This window comes from Salmo salar, chromosome 14, assembly GCF_965601325.2.
Source record: "Salmo salar chromosome 14, fSalSal1, whole genome shotgun sequence".
Classification (NCBI taxonomy): Eukaryota; Metazoa; Chordata; class Actinopteri; order Salmoniformes; family Salmonidae; genus Salmo; species Salmo salar.
In genome coordinates this window covers 47,957,831-47,975,845 of record NC_138304.1, presented here as the reverse complement: position 1 = coordinate 47,975,845, position 18,015 = coordinate 47,957,831, and the positions used below count along the sequence as shown (strand labels likewise).

General features: G+C 44.0%; 1 protein-coding gene and 1 non-coding gene across 3 annotated transcripts in view; both read right to left on the bottom strand.

The window, feature by feature from the left end:
- LOC106569653 (receptor-type tyrosine-protein phosphatase F) overlaps positions 1–18,015 on the bottom strand; it is a 470,260-nt gene that overhangs the window by 388,743 nt on the left and 63,502 nt on the right. The window lies entirely within an intron of this gene.
- On the bottom strand, positions 552–625 carry trnae-uuc (transfer RNA glutamic acid (anticodon UUC)). Its single transcript has one exon. It is a non-coding gene; the product is annotated as a tRNA-Glu (tRNA).

Genomic DNA, 18,015 nt, shown 5'->3' with positions numbered 1-18,015 from the left:
TACTAAAGGACACCAATAAGAAGGAGAGACTTGCTTTGGCCAAGAAACACGAGCAATGGACATTATCCAGTGGAAATCTGTCCTTTGGTCAGTCCAAATTTGAGATTTTTGGTTCTAACCGCCATGTCTTTGTGCGACGCAGAGTAGGTGAACGGATGATCTCCGCATGTTTGGTTCCCACCGTGAAAGGGGTGAGAGCCACACAGGCAAAGGGTGGCTACTTGGAAGAATCTTAAATCTAAAATATATTTTGATTTGTTTAACACTTTTTTGGTTACTACATGATTGTATGTGTTATTTCATAGTTCTGATGTCTTCACTATTATTCTACAATGTAGAAAATAGTAGAAATAAAGATAAACCCTTGAATGAGTAGGTGTGTCCAAACTGTTGACTGATACTGTATCTCAAAATTAACTTGTTAGATTTTTCTTATTTTCAGACATTTTGTTTTGAACAATATTTACATTTTAGTCATTTAGCAGACACTCTTATCCAGAGCGACTTACAGTAGTGAATGCATACATTTCATTAAAAAAATTCTCCGTACTGGTCCCCCGTGGGAATTGAACCCACAACCCTGGCATTGAAAACACCATGCTCTACCAATTGAGCCACACGGGACTAGCCTACTCTTCAAACACATCGAATTTCCAGAGCTCTATGGTACTTGTAATGATATTACCCATTTTACACACAGTAATTGACGTTATAGGTCAATAACCAATCACAGGCCTCCTTTAGGATTGCACATTTAGCAAACCACCAGCAGAGGGAGTTCCCTTTGAAATCCATTTACCATTCACTGTGCTGGTGGTCACACAATTTCAGAATTAGCAGAGAGCCCACTCTGGAAAGGTAATGGACTTGTACAGTATATTGTTTCAAACAATATGTCTTAAAATGAACAAAATAAAAAAATATATATTTTTAGATATTCATATAGTTTAATGTTGAATACATTCATGTAAAAAATTGTATTTCAGAATCTAGATATACTCCATACTTGAGAACAGATTATACCACCTAGATTTGGTCCTACGTAGAAACATTTGAAATGGTGTTTTTAACATTGGATAAAAGTAGAGACTCAGAGCTATACAATGGTATATCATACACCACAGTGGAGGAACAATGGGAAAGTAATTCTGCTTTGAAAGTTGATCAACTTGTATCCCCACTTTTGAGAAAATGGCCCGTGAATGTTTTGGTACTACTACTGGAGAGCTCTTCTTTGTCTCCACCCATTCAGTATCATTCACACCCACTTAAGCTTTAGCCCCACCCATCTCTTTAAGGATTCACATGTGAAGCCATGTGCTAAACAGAGTGAGTAAGATAGTGTAGTAAACAACCAAAGATTTCAAGACTAAAAGTGATGAAAGTACAAGCAAAAAGTAGTAGTAAAAATACACTTTATCTAGTCCTTGTCCTATATCCTAATCTGACTTTGGTGCAGGTCATGTCGTTCTTCACATTACCGTCTCTTATCAGGGCACAAGGCGAGGCCCAGATACAGACACAGGAGACAGATGGTTGGAGTCTTACAATGTTTATTAATCCAAAGGGGTAGGCAAGAGAATAGTAGTGGACAGGCAAAAAGGTCAAAACCAGATCAAAGCCCAGGAGGTACAACAGAGTGGCAGACAGCCTCGTGGTCAAGGCAGGCAGGTACAGAGTCCAGAAACAGGCAAGGACTAGAAAAAGGAGAATAGCAAAAGGAGTACGCTGGTTGACTTAACTAAACATACAAGACGAACTGGAAACACAGGGTTAAATACACTGGGAAGAATAAGACCTGGAGGGGGTGGAGACAATCACAAGGAACAGGTGAAACAGATCAGGGCGTGACAGTCTCTGGTAAACAAACACTATATCATATAAAATATATAGCTGTGGCTCAAATACTCATACTAACCGCACTAACCATACTATTTGTGATATAAATAGAGTATATGATATGCTTATTGGTCATGTTAACACACAGCTTAATTTTTCCGTGCTAGGGGATTTGATACTGTACTGTAGATGGTGTAACCAGATGGCTGATAGGGTAGAGTATGACTGAGTCACAAATGTCACCCTATTCCCTATGTAGTGCACTACTCCTAACCAGGGCCCATAGAGCTCTCATCAAAAGTAGTGCACTATGTAGGGAATAGGGTGACATTTGGGACGCAGATTCGGGTGGGCAGACCGGGACAAGCCACTGTGTATGGCGGCCAAATATATTCATCACTTTCACTCCTCCACCAATTAGGAACTGTTTCCCTTTCGAATACAAGGGATATTTAGTATAAATGTTAAAATACCACAAACTACGTATTAAAGTGCAATTCAAAACATATATTAAAAAGAGCAGCCCAGGTCTGAACTTAAATCACCAATGTGTTTACAAGGCTTTTCCAGTGTCTAAGTGCCTAATTCCTTCCCAGTCTGAGAACCTAGGTGGGCTGGGAACATTAGAAATCATTTGTCAGAGAACCTAGGTGGGCTAGGAACATTAGAAATCAGTTGTCTGAGAACCTAGGTGGGCTAGGAACATTAGAAATCAGTTGTCTGAGAACCTAGGTGGGCTAGGAACATTAGAAATCAGTTGTCTGAGAACCTAGGAGTGGCTAGGAACATTAGAAATCAGTTGTCTGAGAACCTAGGTGGGCTAGGAACATTAGAAATCAGTTGTCTGAGAACCTAGGTGGGCTAGGAACATTAGAAATCAGTTGTCTGAGAACCTAGGAGTGGCTAGGAACATTAGAAATCAGTTGTCTGAGAACCTAGGTGGGCTGGGAACATTAGAAATCAGTTGTCTGAGAACCTAGGTGGGCTGGGAACATTAGAAATCACTTGTCTGAGAACCTAGGTGGGCTAGGAACATTAGAAATCAGTTGTCTGAGAACCTAGGAGTGGCTAAGAACATTAGAAATCAGTTGTCTGAGAACCTAGGTGGGCTAGGAACATTAGAAATCAGTTGTCTGAGAACCTACGTGGGCTAGGAACATTAGAAATCAGTTGTCTGAGATATATCCCAAAACTCAGATATTCAACAGAAAGATAATAAAAAATAAGATATGAAACTGCAACCTGCAAGTATCCTATCATAAACTAGCCTATGCTTAAGTGTGTTCAACAGATTGCGACACAGGACTTCTCACCCTTTACCTGTAAACATGTCATCTCTCCATTGATGACATCATCTCTCCGTTGGTTCAAGTGACCTTTGACCTTACCAACTGTATGACTAATATGAAGTTAACATGGTCTCCTCCTAGCCAGGCAGTAACTAATATAAAGTTAACATGGTCTCCTCCTAGCCAGGCAGTAACTAATATGAAGTTAACATGGTCTCCTCCTAGCCAGGCAGTAACTAATATGAAGTTAACATGGTCTCCTCCAAGCCAGTCAGTAACTAATATGAAGTGAACCTGTTATGGATAGGGGGCAGTATTTTCACAGCCGGATAAAAAACATACCCGATTTAATCTGATTATTACTCCTGCCCAGAAACTAGAATATGCATATAATTATTAGCTTTGGATAGAAAACACTCCAAAGTTTCTAAAACTGTTTGAATGGTGTCTGTGAGTATAACAGAACTCATTTGGCAGGCCAAAACCTGAGAAGATTCTGTACAGGAAGTACCCTGTCTGACCATTTCTTGGCCTTCTTTGCCATCTCTATCCATTACAAAGGATCTCTGCTGTTACGTGACACTTCCTACGGCTCACATGGGCTCTCAGAAGGCGGCAAAAAGCTGAATCGTGGCTTTGCAGGCTCTGGTTGAAACAAAGTAGCGCGTTTGGGTTGTGGCTGGTTACAGTACTGTGAGACTCAGGCTCGTGCCCGCGTCGACCGAATGCTTTGTTTTCTTTCCTCTGTTTACCGAAACGCAGATTCCCGGTCGGAATATTATCGCTTTTTTATGAGAAAAATGGCATAAAAATTGATTTTAAACAGCGGTTGACATGCTTCGAAGTACGGTAATGGAATATTTAGAAATCTTTTGTCACGAATTGCGCCATGCTAGTAACCCTGATTTACCATTTCGGATAGTGTCTAGAACGCACGAACAAAACGCCGCTGTTTGGATATAACGATGGATTATTTTGGACCAAACCAACATTTGTTATTGAAGTAGCAGTCCTGGGAGTGCATTCTGACGAAGACAACAAAGGTAATCAAACTTTTGTAATAGTAAATCTGACTTTGGTCAGGGCTAAACTTGGTCGGTGTCTAAATGGCTAGCCGTGATGGCTGGGCTATCTACTGAGAATATTGCAAAATGTGCTTTCACCGAATAGCTATTTTAAAATCGGACATATCGAGTGCATAGAGGAGTTCTGTATCTATAATTCTTAAAATAATTGTTATGTTTTTTGTGAACGTTTATCGTGAGTAATTTATTAAATTCACCGGATGCATGTTAGGGGGTATGCTAGTTCTGAACGTCACATGCTAATGTAAAAAAGCTGGTTTTTGATATAAATATGAACTTGATTGAACAAAACATGCATGGATTGTATAACATAATGTCCTAGGGTTGTCATCTGATGAAGATCATCAAAGGTTAGTGCTGCATTTAGCTGTGGTTTTGTTTTTGTGACATTATATGCTAGCTTGAAAAATGGGTGTCTGATTATTTCTGGCTGGGTACTCTGCTGACATAATGTAATGTTTTGCTTTCGCTGTAAAGCCTTTTTGAAATCGGACAGTGTGGTTAGATTAACGAGAGTCTTGTCTTTAAAATGCTGTAAAATAGTCATATGTTTGAAAAATGGAAGTTTTCGGATTTTAAAGGAGTTTGTATTTCGCGCCACGCCCATCATTGGATATTGGAGCAGGTGTTCCACTAGCGGAACGTCTAGATGTACATGGTCTCCTCCTAGCCAGGCAGTAACTAATATGAAGTTAACATGGTCTCCTCCAAGCCAGTCAGTAACTAATATGAAGTTAACATGGTCTCCTCCAAGCCAGTCAGTAACTAATATGAAGTTAACCTCTATGGGCTAGGTGGGACGCTTGCGTCCCACCTACTCAACAGCCAGTTGAATCCTGTGGCGCGTTATTCAAATACCTTAGATATGCTATTACTTCAATTTTTCAAAAATATGACTATTTTACACCATTTTAAAGATAAGACTCTCGTTAATCTAACCACACTGTCCGATTTCAAAAAGGCTTTACAACGAAAGCAAAACATTAGATTATGTCAGCAGAGTACCCAGCCAGAAATAATCAGACACCCATTTTTCAAGCTAGCATATAATGTCACATAAACCCAAACCAAAGCTAAATGTAGCACTAACCTTTGATGATCTTCATCAGATGACAACCCTAGGACATTATGTTATACAATACATGCATGTTTTGTTCAATCAAGTTCATATTTATATCAAAAACCAGCTTTTTACATTAGCATGTGACTAGCATGTGACTAGCATTCCCACCGAACACTGCCGGTGAATTTACTAAATTACTCACGATAAACGTTCACAAAAAGCATAACAATTATTTTAAGAATTATAGATACAGAACTCCTCTATGCACTCGATATGTCCGATTTTAAAATAGCTTTTCGGTGAAAGCACATTTTGCAATATTCTCAGTAGATAGCCCGGCATCACAGGGCTAGCTATTTAGACACCCAGCAAGTTTAGCACTCATCAAAGTCAGATTTACTTAAAGAAAAATGTTATTACCTTTGTTGTCTTCGTCAGAATGCACTCCCAGGACTTCTACGTCAATAACAAATGTTGGTTTGGTCCAAAATAATCCATTGTTATATCCAAACAGCGGCGTTTTGTTCGTACGTTCTAGACACTATCTTAAAGGGTAAATAAGGGTGGCGAGCATGGCGCAATTCGTGACAAAAAAAATCTAAATATTCCATTACCGTACTTCGAAGCATGTCAACCGCTGTTTAAAATCAATTTTTTTGCAATTTTTCTCATAAAAAAGCGATAATATTCCGACCGGGAATCTGCTTTTAGGTAAACAGACAAAGGAAAAGAAAGCATTCGGTCGAAGCGGGCACGCGCCTAAGCCCATAGTACTCTGAGTGGCCACTTGCCAAAAGCGATAAAGTGTTTCAGCCAGAGCCTGCCTCGATATCGTTCAGCTTTTTCCCGGGCTCTGAGACCCTATGGAAGCCGTAGGAAGTGTCACGTTATTGCACAGATCCTGAGTCTTCAATAAAAAGAGCCAAGATGAAACACTACTTCTCAGACAGGCCACTTCCTGCTTGAAATCTTCTCAGGTTTTGGCCTGCCATATGAGTTCTGTTATACTCACAGACACCATTCAAACAGTTTTAGAAACTTTAGGGTGTTTTCTATCCAAAGCCAATAATTATATGCATATTCTAGTTACTGGGCAGGAGTAGTAACCAGATTAAATCGGGTACGTTTTTTATCCAGCCGTGTCAATACTGCCCCCTAGCCCTAACAGGTTAACATGGTCTCATCCAAGCCAGGCAGTAACTAATATGAAGTTAACATGGTCTCCTCCAAGCCAGGCAGTAACTAATATGAAGTTAACATGGTCTCCTCCTAGCCAGGCAGTAACGGACATGACATGTCACATGACCTCTCTATATTGATACATAACATGTTATAATATAATATAACAGAACAGGACAAGGTGACATAGGCAACATACATATACTTCTCTGTCCATAACATGTAGCTTCCAATGTTATAACAATAACATAACATGGCTAAACTCTGGCCATAACACGTAGCTTCCAATGTTATAACAATAACATAACATGGCTAAACTCTGGCCATAACACGTAGCTTCCAATGTTATAACAATAACATAACATGGCTAAACTCTGGCCATACCGCGTAGCTTCCAATGTTATAACAATAACATAACATGGCTAAACTCTGGCCATAACACGTAGCTTCCAATGTTATAACAATAACATAACATGGCTAAACTCTGGCCATAACACGTAGCTTCCAATGTTATAACAATAACATAACATGGCTAAACTCTGGCCATAACACGTAGCTTCCAATGTTATAACAATAACATAACATGGCTAAACTCTGGCCATAACACGTAGCTTCAGCAGAGCCAACACCAGGAAAAACACATTCAACTAGAAGGTGACTCTGTAAGGTTGGATAAAAGCAAAAAAACACCCGTCTCCAAAATAAGCTGTCCTAGGCCTAACCCTACTCCAAAGAAAAATAGGCTTACAACTCTAATTCCAAGAGGAAATCTGCCACTGTTCTTGATGTGTTAATGTGAGCTTCCATTACGCTCGTCGTGTAATCCAACCGTTTCCTGTCCTGTCTACTTCTCAGGACTGTGGAAGTTTTCATTTCCAATTTTCTACACCGTCCACATTACTACTCTACTGAACTATACTCCTCAACAGTCACGGCCAGATGACCTCACACACAGGCCCTGGCTGGAATATAAACATACAACAGACATAAAATAAACATTATATTAACCTTTACAGAGCTGAGAGAAGCAAAAGATTCACACACACACACACTAACGTTGCAACGAGTAAAGTGAAAATTTCCTATGCATCGCATGTAACAACCAAAGTGTTACTAAGGGTTGTGAAAGACACTAGTCGGTAACCTGACCTTACAATCTGCCTGGACAGCAGTGAGAGCGCTGGGGGTCAGAGAGGGCCTATAGGAGGCCAGAAGGGGACCACCTGCTCCTACAAAACATCAGTCCAAAGCTATGCACACTCTCTCTCTCACTCCCCCCCCCCCCCGACTCCTCTAATGACAGAATGGTTAGTACAGACCCCCCCCCCCCCCAACTCCTCTAATGACAGAATGGTTAGTACAGAACAGTACAGACCCCCCCCCCAACTCCTCTAATGACAGAATGGTTAGTACAGACCCCCCCTCTAATGACAGAATGGTTAGTACAGACCCCCCCCAACTCCTCTAATGACAGAATGGTTAGTACAGACCCCCCCCCCCCCCAACTCCTCTAATGACAGAATGGTTAGTACAGACCCCCCTCCAACTCCTCTAATGACAGAATGGTTAGTACAGACCCCCCCCCCCCCCCAACTCCTCTAATGACAGAATGGTTAGTACAGACCCCCCCTCTAATGACAGAATGGTTAGTACAGACCCCCCCCCAACTCCTCTAATGACAGAATGGTTAGTATAGACCCCCCAACTCCTCTAATGACAGAATGGTTAGTACAGACCCCCCCAACTCCTCTAATGACAGAATGGTTAGTACAGGCCCCCCCAACTCCTCTAATGACAGAATGGTTAGTACAGACCCCCCCCCCCCCCCAACTCCTCTAATGACAGAATGGTTAGTACAGACCCCCCCCCCCCCCAACTCCTCTAATGACAGAATGGTTAGTACAGACCCCCCCCCCCCCAACTCCTCTAATGACAGAATGGTTAGTACAGACCCCCCCCCCCAACTCCTCTAATGACAGAATGGTTAGTACAGAACAGTAGAGACCCCCCCCCCCCCCCCAACTCCTCTAATGACAGAATGGTTAGTACAGACCCCCCCCCCCAACTCCTCTAATGACAGAATGGTTAGTACAGACCCCCCCCCAACTCCTCTAATGACAGAATGGTTAGTACAGACCCCCCCCCCCAACTCCTCTAATGACAGAATGGTTAGTATAGACCCCCCCCAACTCCTCAAATGACAGAATGGTTAGTACAGAACAGTACAGACCCTCCCAACTCCTCTAATGACAGAATGGTTAGTACAGACCCCCCCTCTAATGACAGAATGGTTAGTATAGACCCCCCCCAACTCCTCAAATGACAGAATGGTTAGTACAGAACAGTACAGACCCTCCCAACTCCTCTAATGACAGAATGGTTAGTACAGACCCCCCCCCCCAACTCCTCTAATGACGGAATGGTTAGTACAGACCCCCCCCAACTCCTCTAATGACAGAATGGTTAGTACAGACCCCCCCCCCAACTCCTCTAATGACAGAATGGTTAGTACAGACCCCCCCCCCAACTCCTCTAATGACAGAATGGTTAGTACAGACCCCCCCCAACTCCTCTAATGACAGAATGGTTAGTACAGACCCCCCCCCCAACTCCTCTAATGACAGAATGGTTAGTACAGACCCCCCCCCCCCCAACTCCTCTAATGACAGAATGGTTAGTACAGACCCCCCCAACTCCTCTAATGACAGAATGGTTAGTACAGACCCCCCCCCCCCCCAACTCCTCTAATGACAGAATGGTTAGTACAGACCCCCCCAACTCCTCTAATGACAGAATGGTTAGTACAGGCCCCCCCAACTCCTCTAATGACAGAATGGTTAGTACAGACCCCCCCCCCCCCCCAACTCCTCTAATGACAGAATGGTTAGTACAGACCCCCCCAACTCCTCTAATGACAGAATGGTTAGTACAGGCCCCCCCAACTCCTCTAATGACAGAATGGTTAGTACAGACCCCCCCCCCCCCCCAACTCCTCTAATGACAGAATGGTTAGTACAGACCCCCCCCAACTCCTCTAATGACAGAATGGTTAGTACAGACCCCCCCAACTCCTCTAATGACAGAATGGTTAGTACAGACCCCCCCCCCCAACTCCTCTAATGACAGAATGGTTAGTACAGACCCCCCCAACTCCTCTAATGACAGAATGGTTAGTACAGACCCCCCCCCCCCCCCCAACTCCTCTAATGACAGAATGGTTAGTACAGACCCCCCCAACTCCTCTAATGACAGAATGGTTAGTACAGAACAGTACAGACCCCCCCCCCCCGCCCCCAACTCCTCTAATGACAGAATGGTTAGTACAGACCCCCCCCCCCCCCAACTCCTCTAATGACAGAATGGTTAGTACAGACCCCCCCTCTAATGACAGAATGGTTAGTACAGACCCCCCCCCCCCAACTCCTCTAATGACAGAATGGTTAGTACAGAACAGTACAGACCCCCCCCCCCCCCCCCACACACACTGTCATGACTTCATGTTGTGTGTGTGTGTGTGTGTGTGTGTGTGTGTGTGTGTGTGTGTGTGTGTGTGTGTGTGTGTGTGTGTGTGTGTGTGTGTGTGTGTGTGTGTGTGTGTGTGTGTACATGCCTCTCATTATTTTATGCATTCAACACAGCAACTCCAGCCTTTAGAATAAAACACTTCCTCATCACATGATGAGCGCTGGTGTGCGTCGTGTCCATGGTGACACACAGGGAAGTGTGTAAGTCAGGCCGTGCAGCCTTCAGGTCAGCTCCAGATGGAACTGGTATTTCAGGTGTCCTGCAGGACTTAATGGCAGCAAGGTTATGTCTGTTCTCTCACTCCATCTATGGTATATTAGTTCAAAATGAAGTCTCGTTTCTGTTTGTGTAGCCCTTCATCAGTCTACTGCATTAATCTACTGCATCAGGCTACTGCATCAGGCTACTGAATCAGTCTACTGCATTAATCTACTATATAGTCTACTGTATCAGGCTACTGCATCAGGCTACTGTATAGGCTACTGCATCAGGCTACTGCATCAGGCTACTATATAGTCTACTGCATCAGGCTACTGTATAGGCTACTGCATCAGGCTACTGCATCAGGCTACTGCATCAGGCTACTATACAGTCTACTGCATCAGGCTACTGCATCAGGCTACTGTATAGGCTACTGTATCAGGCTACTGAATCAGGCTACTGCATCAGGCTACTGTATATGCTACTGAATCAGGCTACTGTATCAGGCTACTATATAGGCTACTGCATCAGGCTACTGAATCAGTCTACTGCATCAGGCTACTGTATATGCTACTGAATCAGGCTACTGTATCAGGCTACTATATAGGCTACTGCATCAGGCTACTGAATCAGTCTACTGCATTAATCTACTATATAGTCTACTGTATCAGGCTACTGCATCAGGCTACTGTATAGGCTACTGCATCAGGCTACTGCATCAGGCTACTGTATAGGTTACTGAATCAGGCTACTGCATCAGTCTACTGCATTAATCTACTATATAGTCTACTGTATCAGGCTACTGTATAGACTACTGCATCAGTCTACTGCATCAGGCTACTGTATAGGCTACTGAATCAGGCTACTGCATCAGTCTACTGCATTAATCTACTATATAGTCTACTGTATCAGGCTACTGTATAGACTACTGCATCAGTCTACTGCATCAGGCTACTGTATAGGCTACTGTATCAGGCTACTGTATCAGGCTACTGCATCAGGCTACTGCATCAGTCTACTGCATTAATCTACTATATAGTCTACTGCATCAGGTTACTATATAGTCTACTGCATCAGGCTACTGTATCAGGCTACTGCATCGGGCTACTGCATTAATCTACTATATAGACCACTGTATCAGGCTACTATATAGGCTACTGCATCAGTCTACTGCATCAGTCTACTATAGCAATCTACCGCATTAGTCTACTATATAGTCTACTGTATAAGGCTACTGAATCAGGCTACTATATAGTCTACTGAATCAGGCTACTGTATCAAGCTACTGTATCAGTCTACTATATAGACTACTGAATCAGGCTACTGTATCAAGCTACTGTATAAGTTTACTATATAGACTACTTAATCAGGCTACTGTATCAGGCTACTATATAGTCTACTGAATCAGGCTACTGTATCAGTCTACTATATAGACTACTGAATCAGGCTACTGTATCAATCTACTATATAGTCTACTGAATCAGGCTACTGTATCAGTCTAATATATAGACTACTGAATCAGGCTACTGTAACAGGCTACTGAATCAGGCTACTGTAACAGGCTACTGAATCAGGCTACTGTAACAGACTACTGTATCAGTATACTGTATCAGGTTATAGTAACAGGCTACAGTAACAGGCTACTGAATCAGGCTACTGTATTAGTATACTGAATCAGGCTACTGTATCGGGCTACTGTATTATTATACTGTATCAGGCTACTGTATTAGTATACTGAATCAGGCTACTGTATCGGGCTACTGTAACAGGCTACTGTATTATTATACTGTATCAGGCTACTGAATCAGGTTACTGTATCAGGCTACTGTATTAGTATACTGTAACAGGCTACTGTATTAGTATACTGTATCAGTATGTGTGTGCGTAATATACACTACATGACTAATAATGTGTGGACACCTGCTCATCGAACATCTCATTCCAAAATCATGGGCATTAATATGGAGTTGGTCCCCCCCTTTGCTGCTATAACAGCCTCCACTCTTCTGAGAAGGCTTTCCACTAGATGTTAGAACATTGCTGTGGGGACTTACTTCCATTCAGCCACAAGAGCATTAGTAAGGTCGGACACTGATGTTGCGCGATTAGACCTGGCTTGCAGTCGGCATTCCAATTCATCCCAAAGGTGTTCGCGATGGGGTTGAGGTCAGGGATTTGTGCAGCCCAGTCAAGTTCTTCCACACCAATGGCGGCGAGCTCACGCTTGGCATTGCGCATGGTGATCTTAGTTTTGTGTGCGGCTGATCGGCCATGAAAACCCATTTCATGAAGCTCCCAACGAACAGTCTTGGTGTTGGCGTTACTTCCAAAGGCAATATAGGACGCAGTAGTGAGTGTCGCAACCGAGGACAGACGATTTTTAATGCCCCACGCGCATCAGCGCTCGACGGTCCCGTTCTGTGAGCTTGTGTGGCCTAGCACTTCGCGGCTGAGCCGTTGTTGTTCCTAGATGTTTCCACTTCACAATAACAGAAATTACAGTTGACCGGGGAGGCTCTAGCGGGGCAGAAATTTGACAAACTGACTTGTTGGAAAGGTGGTATCCTATGACAGTGCAAAGTTGAATGTCACAGAGCTCTTCAGTACAGGCCAAATTCTACTGCCAATGTTTGTCTATGGAGATTGCATGGCTGTGTGCTCGATTTTATACATCTGTCAGCAACAGGTGTGGTTGAAATAGCCAAATCCACTAATTTTAAGGGTGTCCACATACTTTTGTATATATAGTCTACACGTGCCTTCAAGGTTTTGTATTTAGTCTAGCCGTCGTCATCGTGTCAGCTAATGGGAATCCTAATCAAATAAAATATCCTTTCAGACAGACAGAGATGCAAAGCTCTCTCCTTCAGTCCTATCGGCCCTCTGTATATAGGCTAAGATCCCTGGCATCAATAATCCAGTCTGACGCGGAGCAGATGGTCTCAAGGAGAGCCTGTCACTATGTCTCACCACTCTGCCCACCATGAAGACTGAAGACAGTAAACAAGAAGTGACACCTGTGATAGTCCATACATCTCCCTTCCCTCCACGTCTCCCTCCCTCTCTCCTCCCCTGTGATAGTCCATACATCTCCCTTCCCTCCACGTCTCCTTCCCTCTCTCCTCCCCTGTGATAGTCCATACATCTCCCTTCCCTCCACGTCTCCCTCCCTCTCTCCTCCCCTGTGATAGTCCATACATCTCCCTTCCCTCCACGTCTCCTTCCCTCTCTCCTCCCCTGTTGATAGTCCATACATCTCCCTTCCCTCCACATCTCCCTCCCTCTCTCCTCCCCTGCGAGACTGATTCAAGACCGAGACCGGGAGGGGGGACCAGGGGTTTGAGACCGAGTCAAGACAGAGACCGGGAGGGGGGACCAGGGGTTTGAGTCCGAGTCAAGACAGAGACCGGGAGGGGGGACCAGGGGACTGTGACCGAGTCAAGACAGAGACCGGGAGGGGGGACCAGGGGTCCGAGACCGAGTCAAGATCAAGACCGGGAGGGTGGACCAGGGGCCCGAGACCGAGTCAAGACCGAGACCGGGGACCAGGGGTTCGAGACCGAGTCAAAACAGAGACCGGGAGGGGGGACCAGGGGTCCGAGACCGAGTCAAGACCAAGACCGGGAGGGGGGACCAGGGGCCCGAGACCGAGTCAAGATCAAGACCGGGGACCAGGGGTTGAGACCGAGTCAAGACTGAGACCGGGACGGGGGACCAGGGGTGTGAGACCGAGTCAAGACCAAGACCGGGAGGGGGGACCAGGGGCCCGAGACCGAGTCAAGATCAAGACCGGGGACCAGGGGTTGAGACCGAGTCAAGACCGAGACCGGGAGGGGAGACCAGGGGTTTCGAGACCGAGTCAAGACAGAGACTGGGGACCAGGGGTGTGAGACCGAGTCAAGACCGAGACCGGGAGGGGGGACCAGGGGTGCGAGAACGAGTCAAGACAGAGACCGGGAAGGGGGACCAGGGTACGAGACCGAGTCAAGACCATGATTGTAATTTTGTCAAATCACCATAATAAGAGTTGAAAATGTCCAGTATTTCTGTGTTCATATTTCTGAACAACATCTGGATTCTTTAGACATTCCGAATAGTGAATCAAAATGCATGTTGAGGGAAAATAAAGACAAATAAGTTTACAAAAACGTATGGAAACTTCTGCCTTCTTGAAGGCCAACAGGTCACTGCGCAATAGCGAGCAGTAGTTTTCCCACGGTCTAGCTAGCTAGGTTTTGTTGTTGGCTAATTTGCGTTTTCCCACGGTCTAGCTAGCTAGGTTTTGTTGTTGGCTAATTTGCGTTTTGCCACGGTCTAGCTAGCTAGGTGTTGTTGTGGGCTAATTTGCGTTTTCCCATGGCCTAGCTAGCTAGGTTTCGTTGTTGGCTAATTTGCGTTTTCCCACGTTCTAGCTAGCTAGGTTTTGTTGTGGGCTAATTTGCATTTTCCCACGGTCTAGCTAGCTAGGTTTTGTTGTGGGCTAATTTGCATTTTCCCACGGTCTAGCTAGCTAGGTTTTCTTGTGGGCTAATTTGCGTTTTCCCACGGTATAGCTAGCTAGGTTTTGTTGTTGGTTAATTTGCAGCGGCTGCAGCAGGTGTTATCATAGCTTCTACCTTTTCAAGAATAACTTTGAACAAGAAGTTAAGTTTCAAATGATCGTCAACTGGTGAGTGGAACTGTGTTTTTTATTGTAGCGCGCTTTGCTTTTTTTCGCCATCTCTGAAAATAACTTGTGTGTGAAACATTGTTGCATTTAAAGTGGAACTGACAACGCTTTAGCAACATGGAATCTTATTAAAGTCCATTCATTTACACCCCCAGGAAGAATATGACAATTAAAAAATGTTTAAATAATCTGACCACTTAGATATGATCATTTTCACATTTTCATAAATTCTTAGAATGTTGGTAATGGTAATTACGTATACTAAGGCATTGGTGAAAATTCTATAGCAATATAGAGTGGGAAAGCGGCCGTGCGTTTGGACAATTAATAGACACTGCAGTAAATAAACCGAATATAAAAAATAAAATTTGTCTTGTCCAGGACCGGTGCGCTATAGCCAATCAGAGCTACAGTAGGCCTTTATACAAACAAGCCATTTGCCACACGGGCCTGCCATCATTCACTTTGAACACGCCCACCCACTGGGGATCCAGGCTCTGACAGAGCCACCCAATCAGACTGATGTGGTTTAAGCACTGTGGACTTAGACCATCAAAGTTGGTTGACAATTGCGCATCACAAATAGCCTACTAACCTACAACATTTCGGACTAAACTTTTTCAATACCTGGTTTGCATACCCATTGTTGCCTTAGTTAGCATTTACTGGCAGAAATCATAAGTTGAAACGTCTTTCCTACCCTAACGGCTACCGATGTCAATTTTCTGGGAGCTGTTCCATGCCAAAACCAGTTGAGCGCTGAACATTGTTGCCGCCTGCAGATGATATTCCGCTGTAACTAGGCTGTGTGCAGCGAGCATGTGAATATATTTCACGTGCTTTGCGATTGTGTAGGCTACTTTGTTCATGATTTCTCTATTGTACTACATCATTGATAAGTCGTATACCTCCACTACAATACTTTGATACGTATCAGTAGGGATTAAGAAGTGAGTATACGAAACGCCCACTGAAAAAAAAAAGTGGGTATATACAGTTTATACCTGCGTATACCCTCCACTATGCCACTGGACCTTTGTGTTTTACAAAAAGTTCTCTCTCCTACATGAGTGTGCTGGTATTTCGGTTGCTGTCCTTTCAGAATCACCAACCTGTCACACACTGAAGGCCTATAGGTTCTCCACTGAGCAAACATGTCTATAATATATAAGGCTGTTAAGATATTCATGTATCAACAAAGGAGTGTATATATATATATATATATATATATGGCTTGGCGAAGAGGTTTTATGCGCTGACTGAATGGAAGCTGATAAATATTCGTTTTTTTACTCCGCTGCTCTCGGCTGGTCTCCGAAATAAAGTCGTCACTATCCTGAGACAGAATCAAGACCGAGTACAAATGTATCCGAAACAGAGACAAGACCGAGACGCTCAATATGTGGTCTTGAGACCGGACTCGAGTACTACAACACTGGAGCAAAATAATCCAAATGGTTATTGTCATTAGCTGACTGCAGAAAGAGTTTGTGTGAACGCTCCAAAAGGACACAGTGTTCTGCTGTTCACTACTCCCACAGGGAAAAAACTACACAACTTCAGAAAACAAAGAGGGAGAGAAAAAAATAAAAACATTTCTCAGCCTCCACATTGTCTCATAAACTATGACCTGCATCTCCCACAACACCCACACTGAAATGCCAACGGTCCTGTGCCACCTTGTACGACCCAAGCAAAATGTCAAAACATGCAGGATTAGTTGAGACATTGTGCTTGGTGGCCACAATGCTGGGCACAGTGGTAAGGGTTAGCCATAGGGGGCCTAGTAAAGTAGATCACATCGGACATGCTAGATGGTAGCACGGCAAGGTTCACAGAGGACACAATAAGAAAGGAGGAGAAAGAGAAAAGGAGGACAAAATGCTAAAAGGCAGTTCCAGTGTCTGTGAATCTTCTGCTCCATCTTAGTACTGAAACCCCAAAACAACCAAACTAGAACAGGAAGTTAACATGGTGATTCAGACCAACCAACCTGGAACAGGAAGTTAAGATGGTGATTCAGACCAACCAACCTGGAACAGGAAGTTAACATGGTGATTCAGACCAACCAACCTGGAACAGGAAGTTAAGATGGTGATTCAGACCAACCAACCTGGAACAGGAAGTTAAGATGGTGATTCAGACCAACCAACCTGGAACAGGAAGTTAACATGGTGATTCAGACCAACCAACCTGGAACAGGAAGTTAAGATGGTGATTCAGACCAACCAACCTGGAACAGGAAGTTAACATGGTGATTCAGACCAACCAACCTGGAACAGGAAGTTAACATGGTGATTCAGACCAACCAACCTGGAACAGGAAGTTAAGATGGTGATTCAGACCAACCAACCTGGAACAGGAAGTTAAGATGGTGATTCAGACCAACCAACCTGGAACAGGAAGTTAACATGGTGATTCAGACCAACCAACCTGGAACAGGAAGTTAAGATGGTGATTCAGACCAACCAACCTGGAACAGGAAGTTAAGATGGTGATTCAGACCAACCAACCTGGAACAGGAAGTTAAGATGGTGATTCAGACCAACCAACCTGGAACAGGAAGTTAAGATGGAGATCCACGGTGCGGGGGGGGGGGGGGGGGGTGGGCTGAGTTTATTCTCTCCTAACTCTCCTAGGAAAAAAGGTATGATTTCATACTATCATTGAAAACCTTGAATCATTTTTAACATTTCATGTGAACATCCTATCGCTATAAGATCCTACCCTTTTCCTGATATGACAAATGTAAGCCAGGAAAAGGGACCAAAACCCATCAGCGAGTCAATTCATCGGAAAGGAATACAGGCCTTAGTCTGAAGCCAAATATAGAGCCAGTATTACATACATTAATACACAGTCTAAACACATGTTGTTGTTGTGTGTAGTGCTGCTGTTCTGTTGACACTCTCTCTATGTGGCTGCTTGACTGTCTGCCTACCTGCCTGCCTGCCCACCTGCCTACCTGCCTGTCCGCCCACCTGTCCACCTGTCCACCTGTCTGGGCTGATGCTCAGAGGAGGACAGGAGTGCTGAGGAAGGTAATTTACCTCTCAGCTCTCTGTGGGACTGTGACACTATATCATACTGTTCACTGCATAGTGCACTACTTCCCCATCTGGCTCTGGCTAAAAGTAGTGCACTATGTAGGGAATAGGGTGCTGT